Source organism: Centruroides vittatus, unplaced genomic scaffold (assembly GCF_030686945.1).
Source record: "Centruroides vittatus isolate TY-2023 unplaced genomic scaffold, ASM3068694v2 contig_351, whole genome shotgun sequence".
In the NCBI taxonomy this organism is placed as follows: Eukaryota; Metazoa; Arthropoda; class Arachnida; order Scorpiones; family Buthidae; genus Centruroides; species Centruroides vittatus.
In genome coordinates this window covers 1,510,687-1,525,148 of record NW_027122174.1, presented here as the reverse complement: position 1 = coordinate 1,525,148, position 14,462 = coordinate 1,510,687, and the positions used below count along the sequence as shown (strand labels likewise).

The 14,462-nt window shown below is 27.8% G+C and overlaps 1 protein-coding gene across 2 annotated transcripts in view; it reads left to right on the top strand.

Moving 5' to 3' along the window:
• Window positions 1–14,462, top strand: part of LOC136974591 (RNA-binding protein 12) — a 69,517-nt gene that overhangs the window by 19,671 nt on the left and 35,384 nt on the right. For both annotated transcript variants that reach the window (XM_067269513.1, XM_067269512.1), the window contains one exon: window positions 5,054–5,187. The gene's annotated coding sequence lies outside the window, so the exon portion shown is untranslated. The remainder of the gene's footprint in view (window positions 1–5,053; window positions 5,188–14,462) is intronic.

Below are 14,462 nucleotides of genomic sequence, written 5' to 3'. Positions count from 1 at the left end.
TGATATTACCTTGTTCTTACACACAGTATCCGTAATGAATCCCCAAAGGAAAAAATCACAGGGTGTGACATCTTCCGCTGTTTGGCACACTTTACGTTGATTTGAATTTTGTTACTTGTTCAATGTTTCTTTGTGTCGGTGGCTGTTTCTTGTATTTTGTTTGGAAATTACATCGAAATGTTTATCAAACTGTTGTTAATGATTTCAATTCTGCAAACCAAAGTGCGTACACTGCTTTTTCTTTGGCGTAGCCATTTTTTGTTCCTTTTCACATTCAACAATGTTTTCCTTCTATGAGAGACTCTTGCCATCTACCATATGTGTTAAAAAAAATTGTAATATTTGATGGATCTTTTGATAAAATAAAAGTTTTTTATGGATGTGTTTCTTTCAATAGAATAGACTTTAAAGTTGTATATTTATTTTGTGGACACCTGTATAATCATCATTTGCCTTGGAGTTTTCTTATGTGTGTATACTCAATGTAAACTGTTTCAATACAAACTTAATTCATTAATGTATTTGAATAGAATAACTGAATTATTTCAAAAAACTTCAGTTAAGTTTAAACTGTACACACATATACATTAAATAATGAATTATCATTTGTTGTTCTGAAAATTCTGTTAATTTTATTGGAAAAAATTAAATCATATAAACAAATTAAATTGTTTAGTTTTCATTCATTTTACAAAATAAACAGACAACCTAAAATAACTGCTGCAGTGATTATTTTAAACTTTGGAAACATTGAGGAATGATTGGAAACGTATTACATAAACAGTGAGGGAATGAAGTGAAAGAAAACATTATGATTGCTTACCTGTTAAATGGAGTTAATTAATATTTAAGTGGTATAACATTAACTTTTTATCTTCAAACATTTATGCAAGATTGAATATGCATCATGCTCAAATATCTTGTATAAAAGCTTATAAATATTTGAATTGTATTTATGTTAAGACTATTTTTAACTAGTTTTTTTTTTTAATTTAATCTTTATAAATCTGTTTTCTAATTTATTTATATACAGGATTGCCATTTTAATTAATCCACTGAAATAACTTACAAATATACTTCTTACAAAAAAGAAAAAGCAAACGAATTGAACCAAAAAGTGTTAGACTTTGAGAGGATCACAAGATTGGGTTTATTGGCTTCATTGTAGATGACACTACAATCAGTGAACACAGTCAACTTTTTCTTCTTCAATGGAAACCTCTCCTGATTTTTTTATTGCATGTTATGATTCTACATTTAAAAAAATGAACTTTCATATGAAATATCTTTTCTGCAAGATACAATTATCAGAAGTCTTCAGATATTCATAACTTCTGATAAGTGCATCTTTGGAAAATATTTCAGATAAATAGTTGTTTGGTATAAAGGGCACGGACTGCTATCAGAACACCTAATGGTAGATCAGAAGAATTTGAAGTTGGAGTGGGGTTACACCAATAATCAGCTTTGAGTCCTCTGCTGTTTATAATGGTAATGGATGAGTTGAGCAAAACCATTGGCAGACAGGGGCTGTGGGAGTTACTTTATGCTGACGACATAATGCTGATAGCGAACAGTGAAGAAGAGTTGCAACAAGGGTTGAGGGATTGGCAGAGATGTCTAGAGAATGGAGGAATGAAATTAAACATTAACAAAACAGAGGTTTTGGCCAGTGTTAAAAATCAGAAGATAAATCTGAAGTTAACGGATAGAAACGGACTTGACATCACGCAAAAGGCTAAGGTTAAGTACCTGGGAGTGATGATAGATGAAAATGGAGGATGCACCGTGGAGGTGAAAAGTAGAATCAGTAAGAGGTGGTTAAAATGGCGAGAACTGACAGGGGTACTTTGTGATGCCAAGATGCCGAGGAAATTGAAAATCAAAATTTATGAGGCAATAATAAGACCGGTCCTTTTGTATGGATCGGAAACGTGGACCCTCCGAAAGACAGAGGAGTTGATGTTGGCGAGGACCGAGATGCGAATGCTGAGATGGTTGTCCGGTATTTCGCTCAGGGAGAGAAGGAGAAGTGAAGAGATCAGGAGAGAACTTGGGGTTGAATGTATTTTGGACAGGATAACTAAATCTCGATTGAGGTGGGTCGGACATATGCTGAGAAGAGGAGAGGATGATATGGCAAGGAGGGCTTTTGACCTGAGAGTGGAGGGGAAGAGAAGTAGAGGTAGACAGTGAAAGCGATGGGTGGATGTGGTGGAGGAGGATATGAAAATGGTAGGACTGGAGAAAGGGGACGCTTTGGATAGAGAAAAGTGGCAACGCAAGATCCAGGAGGCCTACCCCTGTAAAGGGACAAAGGCAGCAAAGTAGTAGTAGTAGTAGTAGTAGTAGTAGTAGTTTGGTGATTGATTGTTATTTATGTAGGATCATAATACACAATAAAAAGCGAGGATTCCCATTTAAGAAAATAAAGTTGACCTTATTTTAATCAATTGTAGCTCTGTCCATCTATTATGAAACCAGTAGCCCTCCTAAAGTTTAACGTTTTTGGTTTAATGATGTTTTTTCATAGAATGCATATAAAATACAACCTTAAATTATTTTGGTAAAGTAGCTGAAGCAGTGCTTATAATTGCCTACATAGAACAGAGGTTGAAAACAATGAAATTATGCTTATGTAATATGTGAATGTCTTGTACTGTTTCTTACATGCAAAAATAATTTTAAACAATGATTTCGTAAAAAAAAAAGCACCTGTATGTAGGAGATATCCAAATTTAATAAAGACTGTTTATTTTCATCATCCAAACTTGTACAAAGACTTCATATCTAGAAAACTAAATTGAGAATAAATTTAATGTATTTAAAATTTCTGCATTTAAGGGGCTGTCTGTAAATGATATCCACACTGGAAGGGAGGAAGGGGTTATGACAAGGGGGGGTCGAAATTCAATGGACATCCATTTTATTTCATTAAATTTTATATTTTATGAATTTTGTTATTCATATAGTGATAAAGGTTTTGGGGAACTGAATTTTGTTTTTGTGTTCAAAAAGGAGAAGTGGTTACAAAAACGGACAATGGGGAGGAGGGTAAAAATTTCAGGAAATATGCAGATGTAATTTATAGACAGCCCCTAATCAGCATTTTTTGTAAACTTTAAAAATGAAATTCTTGTTGAATTGGAAAACAAAATAATTTAAAAAAAATAAAAAAAAAGAAAGAAAGTAAAACCAAAAATTGTCTTTAATTTTCAAATTGGAAATAAAATTAAAAGTCATATCCTCTATTCATGAATTAGTTAATGTGGACTAATCAGACAAGGACAATTTATTTGCAGTTTTGTAAGTGCTTTATTGTAATGTCAAAAATGCATTTTAGACAAATCTTCTCATCAGTTTGATCTATTAGTATAACATTACAGTGTAAAAATTATAGTACATACTTAGACAATATGTTCCAGAACATCACGTCAAATTTCGATAACACGTTTTGTAACAATTGTCTAAATATGTAATATTTTCATGTAATAATTGTAATGTACCAATAGGTCAAACTGACGAGGGGCAATATTCAAAATGCATCTTTAACATTACGTCGACAATAAAGCACTTCCAAAACAGCAAATAAACCTTGTTCTCATCTGATTAGTCCATATTAGCTAACTCACAAATATTGTATACAGCTTTTATTTTTATTTTGGGACATTCTGATTGTTTATTACTTTTTAAAACTACATTTAGTGTATGAATAGAACTGACTTGGAATGTATAATTTATTTTATATATTATTTTTGAATTAATTTGTAACCGAAATTAAACATAACTTTCATAAGAACAAGTTTTACGTTATTTAAGAATTTTATTAGCATCTAAACGATAAAATAAAAGTGAAATAAATATTAAAATTCATTTTATATTAATATTAATCTTGTTTACTTTTTTTTTATGTTATTATTGAAAGAGAAAAGTTTATATTTTACTCATAAATATGTAGTATTTTCTGTTATTTGTGAAATACAAAATTAATTAATAAATTCATATTTTATTCATAAAATATCAAAGTTAACCAAAATTAAAATTTTTTTCTCTTAATGAAATGTGTGCTTTTGATAAGCTCTGTATTATGACTAAAACTTGATCAAATATCTAATCTGATACACATTTCTATTTTACTTTCCTGGCTATTATGTATATAACATTTGGAAAATATTAGAATCATAACAGATTTGACCCTCTGGGTTTTTTGCAAATCTTGATGTTTTGAGATGATCTGAACCCAAAATACAGTCAAAAAATGGAGAAAAATTCTGTGTGTATTGGTATCTATTTCGTTTAATCTGCTTTATCCTTCCTAATGTAAGTCTCTTACTTTCGGTATTATCACATCACAATCTGTTGATAAGCAGGATAAAGAGATGTACATTAGATTGGATAAAGGTTAAGAAACAAAATTTGGCATGGTAACTTATATATTAGAGGTATTGATGCTATTAACTTTGGATGGTTAAAGATCAAAGGAAAGATAGACGGTTGCATCTCGAGTGGATTGAGCTTAATGAAAACTTTACATACTATTGGCATTTATGATTCTTTAAAAACTCATCTCTACCCTCAAAATTAAGCCTTTTGTCTTTTTATAATAATTAATAATACAAAAAGTAATTTTCCCAAAAGTTAATTTTTTAATAACATCTTGTAACAGATAACACCATACACAATTTTAATTTTGTGCTAATGTGTCATTGTTTCTTAAGCATAAATATTTTTCATGAGGGAAGTTATGCAACTGATTACTAGATTTCTTTAAATTTTAGTAAGGAGGCTGTTTAGAATAGAAATGAGTATTTCTGTTGTAAATTCTAAAAATTAGTGATTGATTTAAATTTGCAGCTTTCTTCTATATTCTTAGAATGCCAATTAGTTTATTGTAATTACTCTGTATAATAGTTTAAACATTTTTTGTAGTAAAAATATATGCTTTTTATTCACTAAATTTACTATATTTAGTTGTAGAAAATTACTTTAGTGAAATAGTGTTATATTTCTATTTTATGATTGAATAAACTGACAGTTTATTTTTGTTTTCCAGGAATTTATTGGTTTACTCAACAAAGTATATGTAATATCAGTTCAAATGGATTAATAAAAGTATTTAAGACTAATGTGATAAGATTTTAACATTTCGAAGGATAAAGTGAAGTTACTATATACAGTAAAATTTCAGTGAGTTGATAAAATACAAAAGTTTGAGCAACTAATTATTTTTTATTTAAAACATTAAGTAAATATATTTGTTTAAAATCAAAAACATTTAAAACAATGGTCCTTCTAGAAATTTAACTTAATTTAACCAATAAAATAATTAAGTTTTGAATCTGAAAAAAGTCTGTTAGTTATTTATTAAAGTTTAAAGTAAATTTTAAAATAATAATTTTTTGCAGGATACAAGACAGATTATATAAACAAAATATGTAGCTCTAAAACACTAATGGAGTTTAAGTTTTTATAAATATTTAAGGAAAAAGTTATTTAATTCTTAAATATTATATATAGTTGTATTTAATATTTGTAAAATATTTATTAAATTTTTTTAAGGAGATTTGGTTTAAAATAATGCTTTATGAGTTATGTAGAATGACCATTGTTAATTTTCTTATATAGGATTAATTTGTTCTTTCATATAAATTTGATTAACTGAAAATATAAATAAAATTTGTTGGTTATTTTATGAAATGAGTTTTCAAGTCCTGCTGCGATACAAACATAATCCCATACTAAATAAATTGACATACATTTGATTAAAATTTTACTTCCTTACAGATGTTAAAATAGAATCAGATTTCATTTTTATTAATATACATACCTGATTGCATGGAACAAATTCTGCTAGATCATAGTAAAATGATAACAATGACAAAACCTTCTTTTATGGTGAAATATAGTCAATTATGCAAATAACATCTAAACTATTTATTATATAATTATTAAAAGCAAATACACTATATATAAATTGCAAATAATTTAAAAATTATAATTTTTATTTTGTCAAATATAAAATTAATTTTCTAGCATTATGTATAATGTAATTGATTATGATTTTAACATGTAGATAGTAAATAAACTTTTTAATTATAGAATTTAGCTCTTCATAAGATTAACTGTAAAATTTTTTATTTGGAAAAAATACTATTATTTCCTGGTTATTGTAAATAATGGAATTTTTTTTAAATTTTAAGTGAATTGGAATAAGTTTTACTTATTGCTGTTAAAAATTAAAGTTTATGTAATATATAAATTTGAACTTTTTTAGCTGAATCTTTTTACATGTAAGTTTAAAATCATATTAGATATTTTAGCAAAATGAATATTATTAATATGATGATTTTTATATAATTTTACATTGGATAACTGAACAAAATTGAACTAAGACACAAAAGATAATGTAATGTAAAATGGAACTTAACACAGATTTCAAATTCATTGTGGGTGAAATCAGAATATGCTTTACAAGAGCACATTCTGATTTCACCCATTAATGATTTTCTGTAATAAAATGTTTTGTAAATTTTCTAAGCTTAATTTTCTCTAAATTATTGTTTTTGTTAAAATTTGAAATGGGAAAAATAACATTTCAAGAAGGCTCATTGGGAAACTTTTCTTTTTTGATAATTTTCTATATATGAAGATTGTTACTACAATAAAGTCTGAGCAAATTTCAGAAGTCAGAAGGGTAAAAAAAAATATGAAAGCTGGGAGGTGTATAACCCAATCATGGGTTATATATATTTTTTCGGGCAAAAAAAATTACATAAAAGTCAAAACTGTTTAACTCAGAACTTCATGGGTTATATATATTTTTTCGGGCAAAAAAAATTACATAAAAGTCAAAACTGTTTAACTCAGAACTTCATAAAAGAACATGTAATTTTTTTATTTTTAAGCTTTGCAAAGAAACCTACTGATGCCTTAAATTCTGTAGAAACATTTGTTTTCATTGTAAATTACATAGCTTTCTTTTGAGGATTTTTGCTTCTTACATTGAAGAAACACACAAATAGGGCTTGTTCTAGATTTCCATATTTGCCATCCTGAATACTTTTTCATTTTTGAGAACTTTATGAAGTATTTGCAAATTATTGCTTTATATAAGATCAACATTTTTTTACATTCTATGATTGTCTTAATCTTTTAAAATTGTATATCTTTTTGTTTTAGCAACAAAGTCTACGATTTGTAATCAAAGGTGAAAACTAACTCATGATCACAACATATGTACATAAAACATTTATTACTAATAACTAAGGCTCAGATTTTTAAGATCTAAAAAAATGGCAAAATAAGCAGGTACTAAATCCCTAAAATTCTGGAAATATGACCTAATAAAAGATGTAAAATTTTGGAAGACCAGAATTAACCTCAGTTTATTTCTTTTAATCTTGTACAGTATCCTAATTATCAACTTTCATACATGATATTGTTAGAACTCTTTCAAGCTTGCTGGAAGTGATCTCTGAAACAGAACCATTGACTTGACAACTCTGTTTGGGTATCAGATACCATTTCGAGGGCATCACACAGTAGAATCCCCACAGTCTCCAACCATGTAATTGCAGCTGGCAGTCTTTCAAACTGAAATTTAATGTACACAAGATATGACATCATACTGTCAGAGAGTACCTCTCTCATGTTTCATTGCCAAGGACTCCTGCTCATCAAAGAAATCAAATATGTCTTCATCTGTGTCATAATGCTTAGCATTGTAGGCAGCAGTTTCAAGCCAGGTTCTTTAGCATGTTAAGATGGACAAGAGGAAGGGGAGCTTTTGCAAATGCTTTCTTTCCATTGGAAATTAAACTATGTATGTTTTGGTAGTTCTCATGAACTACTACTATTCTGTGAAGCTCATGGGCTAGGCAAGCTAGTGCAGTTGCTTTGACCATATATGATGCAGTATCAGTAACTAAAAGCAGCATATTCTTTCTTGTGATATTGTCTGGCCACAACTTGGACATGGAATCCTTGAACAAGGTGGCAATCATTGAATTATTACCTGTTTTTTGAGCACGTGACAGGAAATCTAGAGCTTCTCACCAGGTTCATCATCTCATAATATGCCAGCAGTAACATTAACAATGTAATGTTTTCCTGATCAGTTGTTTTGTCCAGTATAACCCATACCTTATTGCCACCAACTGCATCTCTAATTCTTTTACTCATTTCCTCACAATAGTTGGAGTCATAATGTTTCTTCAGAGTTGATTCTTCAGATACTGAGTGCAGAGAGTATGTCTCAAGAAACGCCTTTGCCGTTCAGTTTGCTGCGGGTATGTCATCAGAAACCATCATATTGCACAATTCCTGGTTGAACTTGAGATTTTTCTTAAATTAGATACTATACCACTGTCACTGACAACTAAGTTTTGCTGCAACTCAGAGGCAGTGATTCTTTTTTCACAAGCTGTGTGATTCATGGTATTGCAGTGTTGCTGTATGTGAAATCGTTTTTAATCTGACTTCTTTGTCTCATAATTTGCAGAATAAAATCAGTCCATCTCTGCTGAAAACACTTTCTCTAAATACTATTGCAAATTCCTGGACTTTGGAGCTGTTTGATGGCTTCACTTCAGAGAAACTTTCTTCTTATCTTAATGCTGAAGAGTTATCTTTGAATCTGCACATAAAATAATAATCATTAATATACAAATTGTATATTTGTTTATACACAAAAATTTGGTAGTATCCCATCATTTCATTTCATTTGGTAATATTTCATTATTTCAGTATGATTACCCAGCTCCCATTTTCAGACAATGACCAAGATCTCATGTTTATGAACAACTTTTACCAAAGAACAACTGGTCCACAAGCCATAGTTTCATAGATATAGATTTCTGAAAAATTCCAGAAGTAACATCACACCACACTGAAACCTAGTTGTTCCCCAGCAAAAATTGCCCAAGATCATGAGGTTTTGGTCACTATTGGAAAATGGAGCTGTGAGAATATTGAAAGAAAATTGTGTACCTTAGAAAAATGGTCTTATTTAATAATTGCAATTCAATATGAACTTTCCCAAAAAGATTCTCTTTTCTAAAACATTGTATAATTATCTTTCTCACAGTAACCTGTTGGGTTATCCTTAAAGTATTCGAATGAAGATTACAAAATTTAAAAACAAATTGAAATTTTCCAAAAGTGGAAGTAAAGGTTTTATCCTTAACATGTCTCTCTTTTGAAAACACATGTCAAAACTTTATTGTTTTTGGCGTACATTTTCAAAAGGGAGACATAACCATTGCCATGTTACGACACTAACTATGGATCAACGTAGTGTTATTGTTGTGACATGACAACAGTGGGTGAAATTATAAAAAAAACTGACAATTTTAAAATATGGTGTAAAGGCTATAAAATCCATCAAATATTACCAAAAATGATGTTATGCCATAATTTCGTTTGAAAAGACTTGTCCCAAAATTTTAGCTGTATAAGACCTATGAAAAAACACTATTTATACTCAACATGACCCAAAACGTGTCTGTGAAGTCAGGTGTTCAATCGAAAAAAATATGATATTTCCTTAAAATCCGAGGCTGCCCGATAACCTTTCTCAAAAACTGTAATTAGCTTTTATGCTTGTGTTTTATTATGTGAAGGTTTGTACAGATTTACATTTAGCTTATAGCAAGTTGTATGCTAAATAAATTATATAATGGCAGAGTAATTTTTATAGATTCAAATAGAAAACCAAAATTCAAATATATTTTTGGATTTTTTGCGACTAATTCTCATATAAACATATGATGATTACATATAATTCATGTATGTGTAAATGAATATTAAAAATACACTCCAATGGCTTATTACTTGGGACCAACAGACAATTGTATATAAAAAAGAGGTATGCATACATAAGTGGGTTTTGTGTAATTCAGACTTTAAATATGTTATAGTTTCATTTAAATATAATTGAAATATCTTACGAAGTTTTAATTTGTTATTAAATTAGTTGCCAAAGTCCTGTCTGATTAATCTCTTATCTAATTGTCAGAAACTAACTAATGAAACTTAGTTACAATGTAAATGTTAGTACCAACTTTATTTTTTAGATAATAAAACATTATTTCCATAAGAAAGAATGTTTATTAAAATGCACACTTTTCAATATTATTGTGAAAAATAAATTACACAGATAAATTTTAAAAAAAAATTGTTTTTGAATGTCATTATGTTTGGTTTTTCTAAAGAAACTATAAACATTTAAAAAATGTATCCTAAATACTGTTTGGTGAATGTATGTACTAACATTAATGATTATAAAGACATTTAAGAAAAATCTTTGATAAGAATTTATAATACTTTTTATTGTAATTGCATCAAATTTATTTTTTTACTGAAATCTTACAAAATAAGGAAAACTTTTAAAATGAGTAAATCCTTTATTGCTAACAATATTATATTTTTTGTAGATAATTTTTTAAACCAAAATCAAACAGAACCAATAAATGATTATCATCAGCTAAGTGACAATTTATATTGTGTTTAATTATGAAAATACTATTAGTAAAATTACACGATCAAATTGTCTTCAATAAATTTAACAGTAATGGCAATAGGTTGTATGTTACTATTACTGTTGATCCTACTTAAATAAATATCCATATTCACCCCAAATAAAGACAGTTTCATTTAAAAATTGTCTTTATTTGGGGTGAATATGGATATTTAGTACTTTAGAACTCAAATTCTCTAGAAACATCTTGTTTTCATTGCAAATTACATTGCTTTCTCACAGGAATTTTTGCTTCTTTAATTGAAGAAGCAAACTTGAATGGAACTGAAAGTGACTTAACAAAATAAATCAATAAAAATACAACAGTTTTCTAATATGTTTGTTCAGTGATAATTTCCAAAATATATTGGCTGACTTTCTTAACTATTAGGTACAGTACAGTACATATTCACTTTTCTATTTAGAAAATAATTTTAGTTATTTATGACAATTATTTCAAATGTATTGGATAATGATATACATAGAATTAATTGTTAATTTTATATTATGTACAACATCAATTTTTTTAATATAAAGTTTAACATTTGTTGTCTTTTCTTAAAAACTTTCACAATCTTAATTCATAATATTTGACACTATGTATTCTAAATGCTTAACTTACCTGATTTACATTGAATATAATTTTTATTTTTTTAAAAGGTACAAAAATGATTATAATCTAAACAAAACTTCTAAGTTTTAAAGAAATCAGCCTGAGAAATTGTTTCTATTTAAAACTTTTTTAATTATGGTTTTCAACTAAAACTTATCTTGTAATCAAGTTTTTGGTCAAGTTTCTTTTTAAAGAAAAACATCACTTGGAACTTCATTCTTATTAAAACTTCATGTTTAATTTGTTGAGAAGGAAACAAATTTCTTCAAAAATTATTGACACTACTGGGTGTCTCTAAAAATGTCTGTTATTTAATCTGCCTAGTCTAACTTTTTCTCATGGCCTTTCATTTTAGTTTAAAAATTTGAATTTGTATGTTTAAACAGAATTTATATTTTTAAAAAATTAAGTATGAATTTTGTTGTAAACATACTAATTAAAATTTTTATTTTATAAAGAACTATTATGTGAAACATACACAGATTGAAGTGTTAATGCTTTCATTAAATGTTATCCGGTCAATGTAGTCTCAACTTTTTGTTTAATGAAAGTAACAGTTAACTGCAATTACAATATAAGTACAAGTGAACAGGATAAAAATTTCATTAATGAATTGCATAAATTGAATAAAATTAAGTTGGTATGATTTCATCATTTTGTGTTTGAATTATAAGTGAAAACATTAATGATGATGATGATTAATAAATTTACCCAGCAACAATGTCTACGAGGGACCACTGCAATATGCCAAAGTTGCCATGAAAATTAAGTGTTCAGAGTTTCAGCTTCAGAACTGATATTTTGTTTTTATTGTGGGACATTTTTCAAACAGACATATTTGTTATGAATATATAACAGGATCAATTTTGGTCATCATACTACATGAAAATTATAAAACTTAAATTACAAGGCAAGAATTGGTGAAACAGAAATACTCAATTAATGACGAGTTAATTAGAATGACTTAAAAGCTATCTATTAAATTAAACTTAGATACTCATTATTATTTAATATGTTACTCTTAATATTCTATTATCCAAAATAATAACTAACATTTTTTGTCTGTTATAAAAGAATAAATGTTTTAAAACAAATGAAAATTTTTTAATATTTTATAATGTTTAATTGTTCTAAATAATTTTTAGAAGTGCATCATATCTACTGGGCACTAAACATATAGAAAATTTTTCCTAGTATTTATAACTAATCATCTGCATTATTGGAGCCTTTTAATTAAAAATTCAATCTTTGACATAATCCTTTTTTTTTTTTTTTTTACTCATCCCCAGGTAGATTATTAATTCCAGTAAATTAAAGATCTATATTTCATAATATATTTGAAATATTAAAAGTACTGAACTTTCTAAAACAATAGTCCTTTATTAGTAAATGTAATTTAGAGTATGTGCTTGAATTTTGAGAAATAATAATTATTTGGATTACTAATATACTTATTAAATATAATCATATTGTCCAAATTGGCTGACCATTTGTGCTATCTACTTGTCAAAAAATGATTCACCTGTTAAAATTTTTGACTTAAGCAAAATATTCAACTGAAATTACTGAAATGATTGTTGTATAAAATACAACATAAAGAAAATTTAATGTAAATATATGTTAAACAAATTTCCTAAAAGAATGAAACTAATCACAGCTTCAACAAGGGCGATATTGTTTTATTATTATTATTATTATTATTTATTTTATTGTAGAATAATTGTGCTGATTGTTGTTCTGAATTACAAATCCCAGCTGCCATATTCAAAAATACTCAACATTCACAAATCATTTGAAGTATATACTTTGGAAGAATTCTGAGCTTTGATTCAAATAAGACATTACAGAAGAGAGAATTAGTTTGTACAGGTTTATCACAGTATTAAGAGAAAGAAACACATTATAAATTTTGTACTAAAATTTAACGAAACAATAGCCAACTTTTTTTTTAAATACAGCAATGTAATTTCTGTGAAATAAAAAGAGAAGACAATAATTTCTCCTATAATGTGCTGTATATATTCCAAAAATCACTGTATTATTGTATGTAAATAACATGGTTTGTGAGGAAAATAGAGTTAGGGCAGAACATACAACTTTTACAATCTTTCAAAAACGTTCATTATTTCAAGCTTTTTCCTAAATAAAGTTTTTTTATTCACTACTAAGATTCTTACAATGAGGATGCTTTCTAATGTTGTATTAAATACTTTTATCAATAAAATTATACAAACTTATAGAAGAGTACATGTGAGTAAATTAAGGTGAGAGGCAGAGGAGTATGTATATTTCATGTATCCCACTGGTCACTATTTTTAGCTAGATCATATTTTTCAAATTTATGTTAGTGCAAAGGATAGTAGTCTCTTCAAAAATCACATATGAGCAAACATGATTTTGTGTTTTTGTGATTTTATTTCCGTATTTATCTACTTTGTACAAGCAAGTCCTCCCATTAGAAAAAAAAAAAAAAATAGAAGAGAGTGTACTGCAGTGTGTGCGCATTTGAAATATATAAACCGAGTTTCTATACACAAAGAAGGAAATTTAAACAAACTTTTTTTCTGTTTTTTGTTTTATTAATGTACAGTACAGGTATCCATTGTATAACACTAGTTATGTTTTGAAAAAAGTGCAGTGTTATGGGAATCTGTGTGATACAAAACAAAGGACTAATGCAAAAAATGGGGTTAGGTTTCAACAGTTAACAAAAGTATACTATTCTTTTTCATTACTAAGAGAAATGTTTATTAAAGCAATCAATAAAGTACTGTATTACACATTAATATATATAAATTTTATTTAAACAAGGGCATTTTCTTACAAAATATCGTCGTCATCTCAGCTTTTTTGTTGACGTTATCAGAAATATCAGCAAAGTCTTCATTTTTTTTTTTTTTTTATTATAAAAATTGTTTATGTATGACAAAGTAAATATATGTCATTAATCGAAAATTTGTTCTAGCAGGTCATGTTTGTTCCATTGAGGACTGCAATTTCTTTTCCAGTATTTGTGTTCAAATACTGAATTGTTTGAGTTGGGAATAATTTGAGTACCAAGATACCACTGCATTTCATTCATCATTTTTATGAATGATTACTTACTTACCTACAGTTAAAAAAAAAGGTTAATAACACTTACCCAAATATGTTTAAATAAACTTTATTAAATATGAAGACTAATCTTTAAAAACAAAACACAGTGACAGTTTAAAGGCTAAAATCTGAAAGCAACAACAACAACAACACATGATTGATAGGAAAGCTAGAACAAGGAAGAAGAAAAATTACACTATCAGGCGAAGCTAGTCTGCACTACGTCACGCATGGAAC